General features: G+C 41.2%; 1 pseudogene across 1 annotated transcript; it reads left to right on the top strand.

The window, feature by feature from the left end:
* Positions 1-310: 310 nt before the first annotated feature.
* LOC122453718 lies at positions 311-1,703 on the top strand (annotated as a pseudogene). Its single transcript, XR_006273147.1, has one exon. The product of XR_006273147.1 is annotated as a cyclin-dependent kinase 4-like (transcript).
* Positions 1,704-10,846: the final 9,143 nt, after the last annotated feature.

The following is a 10,846-nucleotide window of genomic DNA, read 5'->3' as shown; positions in this document are numbered from 1 at the left end:
TGGACAGGTACAGAGCCTTGCACTCTAGGTAAAAGATCAATCAGCACACCTAATCTGCAGCAGTGTGACACAGGCAGGAACTTTTAGGAGCCCAGCTGTAAATGCCCCTGCATACCTCTGCCACATACTAAAGGGCTTATGCGGAGAAATCGAGAAGCAGTAAGTAAGCATAAGCAACGGCAAAGCAGACAACAGGCAAAGGGGGAGGGGGTGTGGAAGAAGGTCCATGAATTCACAATCCCTATTCTAATCAAATTTAAGAAAGAGCTGGGGTTCGCCCCGCCCCTCCGATTTCCGTGCGCCTCTTTGGCAGCTGGTCATATGGTGAGGGTGGGGGTAAAGGGGGCCGCCCTAGCCTGCGGCCTGTGTCTGTGGTCGGGCCCATAGCGTCCAGCTGTCCAGGACAGACCTCGAGTGTATGGCGCTGCAGGAACCGGCTCCGGGGTCTGGATAACGGGCCGACCCCGCAGCTCCTGACACGGGGCGAGGCTCTCCCCTGGCCTGAGAATGGCTACCTCCCGATATGAGCCAGTGGCTGAAATTGGTGTCGGTGCCTATGGGACAGTGTACAAGGCCCGTGACCCCCACAGTGGCCACTTTGTGGCCCTCAAGAGTGTAAGAGTCCCCAATGGAGGAGGTGCTGGAAGGGGCCTGCCCATCAGCGCCGTTCGGGAGGTGGCCTTACTGCGGTGTCTGGAGGCTTTTGAGCATCCCAGTGTTGTCAGGCTCATGGATGCCTGTGCAACAGCCCAAACTGACCGGGAGACCAAAGTGACCCTCGTGTTTGAGCATGTGGACCAAGACCTCAGGACGTATCTGGACAAGGCACCCCCACCAGGCTTGCCAATGGAGACCATCAAGGATCTGGTGCGCCAGTTTCTGAAAGGCCTGGATTTCCTTCATGCCAACTGCATTGTTCACCGAGACCTGAAGCCAGAGAACATTCTGGTGACAAGTGGTGGGACAGTCAAGCTGGCTGACTTTGGCCTGGCCAGAATCTACAGCTACCAGATGGCACTTAGCCCTGTGGTTGTCACACTCTGGTATCGCGCTCCAGAAGTTCTGTTTCAGTCTACATATGCAACACCCGTGGACATGTGGATCGTTGGCTGTATCTTCGCAGAGATGTTTCGTCAAAAGCCTCTCTTCTGTGGAAACTCTGAAGCTGACCAGTTAGGTAAAATCTTTGACCTGATCGGACTGTCCCCAGAGGATGACTGGCCCCGAGATGTGTCTCTACCCCGAGAAGCCTTTTCCGCCACAGAGGGCCCCGGCCAGTGCAGTCCGTGGTCCCTGAGCTGGAGGAATCTGGAGCACAGCTGCTGCTGGAGATGCTGAGTTTTAACCCACACAAGTGAATCTCTGCCTTCCGAGCGCTGCAGCACCCTTATCTACACAAGGCAGAAGGTGACGAAGAGTGAGCAACGGAATGGCTGGAACAGAACCAAGGCGAGAGACCACCAAATTTCCCTTCCTTTGAACACTTGAGTGGAGAGCCCCACCACTGAGAAGGCAACCTCTGCCTTCACCTCTGAAGCTGTGGCGACTCCTCCTCCAACTTTTTACAGACAATATTTTACTGCCTTAACGACATTCCCCTCCCACCCTTTTGAGGCTTATCCTTATCCTGTGTCCTTATACCAAGGGGTATGTCCCTTGTTCTCCCCTTCTTTATAGCTTTATATTGGGATCCTTTTTTATACAGGACAAACAAAACAAAGAAATATGGTCCAAAAAAAAAAAGAGAGAAAAAGCTGGGCTCCAAAAACTCTTGAACTCTGAGCATGACAGGAACATGCTGTTTCTGGTGTTTGACCTTAGAACCTCGTCCCTTTTCCTGTTTGACCGGCAATGTCATTGAGAAGCCTTCCAAAGACATGTACAATTAAATCATTCCTTAAGAGCCATTAGCATGGCAAAAACAATTGTTACCAAGGTTAATTTCTTCAGTAACCTTTAAATTTATTTCTAGACATAAGTCACCAAGAGTATATCAATAGTTATTTGATTTGTGGATGTTTCTGACAAAACAGAATAAAGAAACATCTTCCAAGATACATGATGATAAATGAAATACCAGACCAAAAGGATGACTTCCTTCTCATTCTGAAGTAACACAAGTTTAAGTCATCAGTTCTCACAGTCAAGACATTATTGCCATCACTTCCCAAAAACATTAAACTTATCATGATACTGCTCTTATTTCATGCAGAAAAGTGAGAAAATAGACAAAGTAAACAAATGTGCCGATGTAACAGAGTAAACTAATGAACAGAGACATTTAAACATCATCACAGGTTTTCATTATGGAAAACCAAAATAATTAGCAGTTTTCACTGAAAATGCTTCCTACTTCTTTTACAAATCATTAAACAGAGGCACTTTTGTCATAAAATTTTTGTGTGATTCTTTTTTTCTTTCATAATGATCTTTTTTTTTTTTTTTTTTTGGCTGTTTGAAAATAAGGGCCTAACAAATCATTAATACTTTAAACTCATATAACTTTTTCACAATTTATATTCAGTATAGGCACACTTACATTTATGAAGGAAAGCATCAAAGAAGAACAGAGGCAGAATGCTGAGGAGAAGGGTGGATGACTAGAAAAATCACCTTTTAAAGGAACTATGTGGGACTTTTAACCCAACTCCTTTTAGGCCTGTCCCACCTTGATATCATTAACCAATTTTTGTGGTGAATCTCCTGATCTGAAATCACATTATGTTGCTTGTTGTACAGTCCTGACAGTCAGTATCTATATTTTCCTTTCCCTTGAGAGGTGTCTGCTTAGGTCATAACAAGTTATTAAAAGTGAAATTATAACAAAAGTACCACATCACCAAGTCATAACTTCTTGGCAATTAGAATATGAAGGTGTGCACACCTCTCATAATTTCAGAAGCTAAGTCAAAGTATTCATCTCTTTTCAGGGGATCAAAAAGCAGACTCAAGATCTTCTGGTACAAATTCAGAGTTGACAAAACCTTGAGAAATTTGACCTCTCACAAGCAGTATAGTCCTTGAGGTTATATCCAAAATATAATGTACAAGATATTAAAATATCAGATCTGTGGTCCCCCTAGCAATATCTTTTGAACAACAACACAAAAGTATGACCATTGAGGGGGAAACACAGCAGAAGTGAAAGCAGTCCTGATCAACTGGAACCAAAATCTATTCCCTAACTGTATAGGGAATAGCACCATTGCCACTAGCCATGCAAACCTATCCCAAGGGCTTCCCAATTGGTTTTCTTGGCTTCTCTACACCTAGTCTTGCATTCTCCCCCGACTCTCAATCCATTCTGCATACAACCACTGGATTTGTTATTGAAAACAGATGGTCTTACCATTCCATGATCCCCTGCTTACCCAGATGTATACATGAGAATTTTATAACACTTAATCATGTAGGTAGCTTCTCTGGTGGCCCAGATGGTGAAGAATCTACCTGCCAATGCAGGAAACACGTGGGCTCAATCCCTGAGCTGGGAAGATCCCCTGGAGGAGGAAATGGTAACACACTGAGTATTCTTGCCTGGAAAATTCCATGGACAGAGGAGCCTAGCGGGCTACAGTCCATGGGGTCACAAAGAGTCAGACACAACTGAGCGACTAACACACACACACACACACACACACACACACACAGAATGGACAACTGTGTAGAACTTTATGGCAAATAGTTTTGCATTCAGAGTTTCCCTCCTCTGGTTCCCTTTTATTATTTGAACTTTATTGTCTAATCATACAGAATTATCTTTCTATTGCTTATTTTGTTGCATTGTATGTATTTCACAATTTGCTTTTGGAAATGTGTTGAGTATGAACTTAGCAAATAATTACTCATTCATTTAGGTATAGCTTCAAACTACCCATTCTGTAAAGTTCCTATTCTCCTCCAGGAAGTCAGTCACACTCTTTCAGCTACTTTCAGCTACATATTTGTCTCTATTTAAGCACTTGCTGCATAATGTAATCATTTGTTCTACTTATTATTATTGTATGTTATTATTTATTATTATTTGTTCCTTGTCACAGGAACTCTTGCCATCACTATATATGACCTAACACTATATAGATAGATAGAGATATATTTACACATATATATGTATATATATGCCAGCATTCTCGTATGGTGATTAGTGGCAAAAAAATGATTATTTGCTGAATAAATAAATGGTCCCTCTTCAGATGTAGCTAATTTTCTACCTGAGAGTGCTATGCTAACAACTGGAAAGGAATGTTTCTTATAGATGAGAACACAGAAGGGAAGAAGAGAAAAAAACAACATATATATATAAACATATATTTACAATCTGCATGTATACTCTAATTATTTAAACGATTTCTGCATTTTAACTTTAAGACATACCCACTTCAACATTTTTTAACATTTTTAAATTTGTGATCTGTCTCATAACTGAAAAAATCAATTATAAACATAGATAATACCATATTATACCATATACCAATTACATATATATATACATATTGAAGAAGGCAATCCTGGAGACTCCCAGGGATGGGGGAGCCTGGTGGGCTGCTGTCCCTGGGGTCGCACAGTCAGACATGACTGAAGCGACTTAGCAGCAGCAGCATATATATATATATATACATATATATATATATATATATATATATATATACACATATACACACCATATTACTTCAGATAGCATAACTAAGATAACAGTCAGGTCTGACTGTGACATTTGTACCTTAAAATTATAGAGTACTTTTTATAAATAAATAATACACAATTTGATGAAGAAATTCCCTGGATTCAATGCCAAATAAGGTAGAAACTAGGGGGGAGGAGCTAAGATGGCAGAGGAATAGGACAGGGAGACCACTTTCTCCCCTACAAATTCATCGAAAGAACATTTGAACACTGAGCAAACTCCACAAAACAACTTCTGATTGCTAGCAGAGGACTTCAGGCGCCCAGAAAAGCAGCCCATTGTCTTTGAAAGGAGGTAGGACAAAATATAAAAGATAAAAAGAGAGACAAAAGAGATAGGAATGGAGACCCGTCCTGGGAAGGGAGTCTTAATAGAGGAAGTTTCCAAACACCAGGAAACCCTCTCACTGGCGGGTCTGGGGGAAGTTTTCGAATCTAAGAGGGCAACCTAACTGGGAGGAAAAATAAATAAAAGCCACAGATTACATGCCTAAAAGCAACTCCCAGCAGTAAAGTACCCCAGAAGCTTGCATCCACCACCAGCAAGTGGGGGCTGAACGGAGAGGAGCCAGCGGCAGTGCTTAGGAACAAAGGAAGTGAAGTGAAGTGAAGTCGCTCAGTCGTGTCCAACTCTTTGTGACCCCATGGACTGTAGCCTACCAGGATCCTCAGTCCATGGGATTTTTCAGGCAAGAATACTGGAGTGGGTTGCCATTGCCTTCTCCAGGGGAAGGACTGAGCAATTCCACAGAAGAGCTAGCCGGGGGCAGACCGGCCCATCCCCCGCCGGAGGCAGGAGGCAGGGGGGAGGGGAAAGGGGCAAACTCAGCCCCAGAGACGGCACCCCTACCAAACTGCAAACAGGTTCCCAGTTTCTAACCAAAGATTTCCTGATATTCTGGATAGTCGACATCCGCCGGGAGGGTCGCGGCTAGAGGCCAGCTCCCCAGAACAGACACAAGGTGCATGCACCCGACCAGCGCGCCCGGAAACTGATGCTGGGCCCACGGAGGGGATGAGGCGCACCACACCCGGGGAGAGTGCACTTGTCAAGCTCCTGGCTGACTGAGCTGCTCGGGTGGGGAAGGCACAAAACGCAGGCCCAACCGATTCCGCGCTTTTGTGGAGGACCCAAAAACGGGAACCGCACGCAACGCAGGGCCCGCTCCCTGCAGAGCAGCCTGGAGCCTGAGCAGTGTAGACGGGGAAAGCACACACGCCGCGAGCGGGGGCAAACCCAGTGAGGCCAGGACACTGCGAGTGCTCCCCACACAGGCCAGTGACGTTTGTCTGCAGGGCCCCTCCCTCCCCACAGCACGACTGAACAAGCCAACCTGAACAAGAGTCCACCTCCGCCCACTTGTGTCAGGGTGGAAATTAGACACTGAAGAGACCTGCAAACAGAAGCCAAATAAACAAAGGGAACCGCTTCAGAAGTGACAGGTGCAACAGATTAAAATCCCTGTAGTTAACACAGACTACACCGGAAGGGGCCTATAGATATGGAGAAGTGTAAGCTGGAACAAGGAGCTATCTGAAACTGAACCAAACCCACACTGCCTGCAACAGCTCCAGAGAAATTACTAGATATATTTTTACTATTTTTTTAATTACAAAATTTTTTTCTTCCTTTTTTTGCTTCTTTTTCTTTTTTTAACTTTCTTTCTTTTATTTTCTTTTAAAATTCCCTATTACTCCTTAATTTTCATTTTCATTTCACTATAACCTTGCAAAAAAAAAAAAAAAGACCCTATTTTTAAAGCGAACTTCATATATATTTCTTAAATTTTTTGTGTTTTTGTTTTTGTTCTTAATATTGTATTTTTAAGAGTCTAACCTCTACTCTAGATTTTTAATCTTTGTTTTTCAGTATTTGATATCAATTTTGGACATTTAAGAATCCAATATTCAGTACCCATTTTTACTCAGGAGTGTGATGATTACTCTCTCCCCCTTTTGACTCTCCTTTTTCTCCCCCAGATCACCTCTATTTCCTCCCTCCCCCTTCTCTTCTCAATCCAATTCTGTGAATCTCTGTGGGTATTCTGGGCTATGGAGAACACTTACGGAACAGAGTACTGTGTAGATCTGTCTCTCTCCTCTTGAGTCTCCCTTTTTCTCCTCCTGCTCATCTCTATCTCCTTCCTCCCTCTCTCTTCTTCATGTAACTCTGTGAGCCTCTCTGGGTGTCCCTCACTGTGGAGAATCTTTTCACCATTGACCTAGAAGTTTTATTATCAGTGCTGTATAGTTGGAGAAGCCTTGAGGCTACTGGAAGAATAAGACCGAAAGCCAGAGGCAGGAGACTTAAGCCCAAAACCTGAGAACACCAGAGAACTCCTGACTACAGGGAACATTAAGTAATAAGAGATCATCCAAAAGCCTCCATACCTACACTGAAACCAACCACCACCCAAGAGCCAATAAGTTCCAGAGCAAGACATACCATGCAAATTCTCCAGGAACTCAGGAACATAGCCCTGAGCGTCAACATACAGGCTGCCCAAAGTCACACCAAACAAATAGACCCATCTCAAAACTCACTACAGGACAGTCCATTGCACTCCAGAGAGAAGAAATCCAGTTCCACACACCAGAATACCGACGCAAGCTTCCCTAACCAAGAAACCTTGACAAGCCAATCGTCCAACCCCACCCACTGGGAGAAACCTCCACAATAAAAAGGAACCACAGACCACCAGAATACAGAAAGGCCACTCCAAACACAGCAATCTAAACAAGATGAAAAGGCAGAGAAATACCCAGCAGGTAAAGGAACATGAAAAATGCCCACCAAGTCAAACAAAAGAGGAGGAGATAGGGAATCTACCTGAAAAAGAATTTAGAATAATGATAATAAAAATGATCCAAAATCTTGAAAACAAAATGGAGTTACAGATAAATAGCCTGGAGACAAAGATTGAGAAGATGCAAGGAATGTTTAACAAGGACCTAGAAGAAATAAAAAAGAGTCAATTAAAAATGAATAATGCAATAAATGAGATCAAAAACACTCTGGAGGGAACCATCAGTAGAATAACGGAGGCAGAAGATAGGATAAGTGAGGTAGAAGATAAAATGGTGGAAATAAATGAAGGAGAAAGGAAAAAAGAAAAAAGAATCAAAAGAAATGAGGAAAACCTCGGGGACCTCTGGGACAATGTGAAATGCCCCAACATTCGAATCAGAGGAGTCCCAGAAGAAGAAGACAAAAAGAAAGTCCATGAGAAAATACTCGAGGAGATAATAGCTGAAAACTTCCCTACAATGGGGAAGGAAATAGTTACACAGGTCCAAGAAACCCAGAGAGTCCCAAACAGGATAAACCCAAGGCAAAACACTCCAAGACACATATTAATCAAATTAACAAAGATCAAACACAGAGAACAAATATTAAAAGCAGCAAGAGAGAAACAACAAATAACACACAAAGGGATTCCCATAAGGATAACAGCTGATCTATCAATAGAAACTCTTCAGGCCAGAAGGGAATGGGAGGACATACTTAAAGTGATGAAAGAGAATAACCTACAACCCAGATTACTGTACCCAGCAAGAATCGCATTCAGATGTGAAAGAGAACTCAAAAGCTTTACAGACAAGCAAAAGCTGAGAGAATTCAGCACTACCAAACCAGCTCTTCAACAAATGCTAAAGGATCTTCTCTAGACAGGAAACACAGAAAGGTTGTATAAACACGAACCCAAAACAACAAAATAAGCGGCAATGGGACCATACCTATCAATAATTACCTTAAATGTAAATGGGTTGAATGCCCCAACCAAAAGACAAAGACTGGCTGAATGGATACAAAAACAAGACCCCTATATATGCTGTCCACAAGAGACCCACCTCAAAACAAGGGACACATACGGACTGAAAGCGAAGGGCTGGAAAAAAATATTTCATGCAAACGGAAACCAAAAGAAAGCAGGAGTTGTAATACTCATATCAGATAAAATAGACTTTAAAATAAAGGCTGTGAAAAGAGACAAAGAAGGACACTACATAATGATCAAAGGATCAATCCAAGAAGAAGATATAACAATTATAAATATATATGCACCCAACATAGGAGCACCGCAATATATAAGGCAAATGCTAACGAGTATGAAAGGGGAAATTAACAACATCACAATAATAGTGGGAGACTTTAATACCCCACTCACACCTATGGATAGATCAACTAAACAGAAAATTAACAAGGAAACACAAACTTTAAATGACACAATGGACCAGCTAGACCTAATTGATATCTATAGGACATTTCACCCCAAAACAATCAATTTCACCTTTTTCTCAAGTGCACACGGAACCTTCTCCAGAATAGATCACATCCTGGGCCATAAATCTAGCCTTGGCAAATTAAAAAAAAAAACTGAAATCATTCCAATCATCTTTTCTGACCACAATGCAGTAAGACTAGATCTCAATTGCCGGAAAAAAAAAACTATTAAAAATTCCAACATATGGAGGCTAAATAACACGCTTCTGAATAACCAACAAATCATAGAAGAAATCAAAAAAGAAATCAAAATATGCATAGAAATGAATGAAAATTAAAACACAACAACCCAAAATCTATGGGACACTGTAAAAGCAGTGCTAAGGGGAAGGTTCATAGCATTTCAGGCTTTCCTCAAGAAACAAGAAAAAAGTCAAATAAATAGCCTAGCTCTACACCTAAAGCAACTAGAGAAGGAAGAAATGAAGAACCCCAGGGTTACTAAAAGGAAAGAAATCTTAAAAATTAGGGCAGAAATAAATGCAAAAGAAACTAAAGAGACCATAGCAAAAATCAACAAAGCTAAAAGCTGTTTTTTTGAAAAAATTAACAAAACTGACAAACCATTAGCAAGACTCATTAAAAAACAAAGGGAGAAGAACCAAATCAACAAAATTAGAAAGGAAAATGGAGAGATCACAACAGACAACACTGAAATACAAAGGATCATAAGAGACTACTACCAGCAGCTCTATGCCAATAAAATGGACAACTTGGAAGAAATGGACAAATTCTTAGAAAAGTATAACTTTCCAAAACTGAACCAGAAAGAAATAGAAGATCTTAACAGACCCATCACAAGCAAGGAAATTGAAACTGTAATCAGAAATCTTCCAGGAAACAAAAGCCCAGGACCAGATGGTGTCACAGCTGAATTCTACCAAAAATTTTAGAGAAGAGCTAACACCTATCTTACTCAAACTCCCAGAAATTTGCAGAAGGCAAACCTCCAAACTCATTCTTAGAGGCCACCATCACCCTAATTCCAACCAGACAAGGATGCCACAAAAAAAAAACTGCAGGTCAATATCACTGATGAACAATAGATGCAAAAATCCTTAACAAAATTCTAGCAAACAGAATCCAACAACATATTAAAAAAAATCATACACCATGACCAAGTGGGCTTTATCCCAGGAATGCAAGGATTCTTTAATATCCGCAAATCAATCAATGTAATACACCACATTAACAAATTGAAAGATAAAAACCATATGATTATCTCAATAGATGCAGAGAAAGCCTTTGACAAAATTCAACATCCATTTATGATTAAAACTCTCCAGAAAGCAGGAATAGAAGGAACATACCTCAACATAATAAAAGCTATATATGACAAACCCACAGCAAACATTACCCTCAATGGTGAAAAATTGAAAGCATTTCCCCTAAATCAGGAACAAGACAAGGGTGCCCACTCTCACCACTACTATTCAACATAGTTTTGGAAGTTTTGGCCATAGCAATCAGAGCAGAAAAAGAATAAATGAATCCAGATAGGAAAAGAAGAAGTGAAACTCTCACTGTTTGCAGATGACATGAATCCTCTACATAGAAAACCCTAAAGATCTTCTACCAGAATTACTAGAGCTAATCAATGAATATAGTAAAGTTGCAGGATATAAAATTAACACACAGAAATCCCTTGCATTCCTATACACTAACAATGAGAAAACAGAAAGAGAAATTGAGGAAACAATACCATTCACCATTGCAACAAAAGAGAATAAAATACTTAGGAGTATATCTACCTAAAGAAACAAAAGACCTATACATAGAAAACCATTAAACACTGATGAAAGAAATCAAAGAGGACACAAACAGATGGAGAAATATACCGTGTTCATGGATTGGAAGAATCAATATTGTCAAAATGAC

Source organism: Cervus canadensis, chromosome 15 (assembly GCF_019320065.1).
Source record: "Cervus canadensis isolate Bull #8, Minnesota chromosome 15, ASM1932006v1, whole genome shotgun sequence".
Classification (NCBI taxonomy): Eukaryota; Metazoa; Chordata; class Mammalia; order Artiodactyla; family Cervidae; genus Cervus; species Cervus canadensis.
The sequence above is the reverse complement of the archived record's forward strand: the minus strand, read 5'-3'. Positions and strand labels throughout refer to the sequence as shown.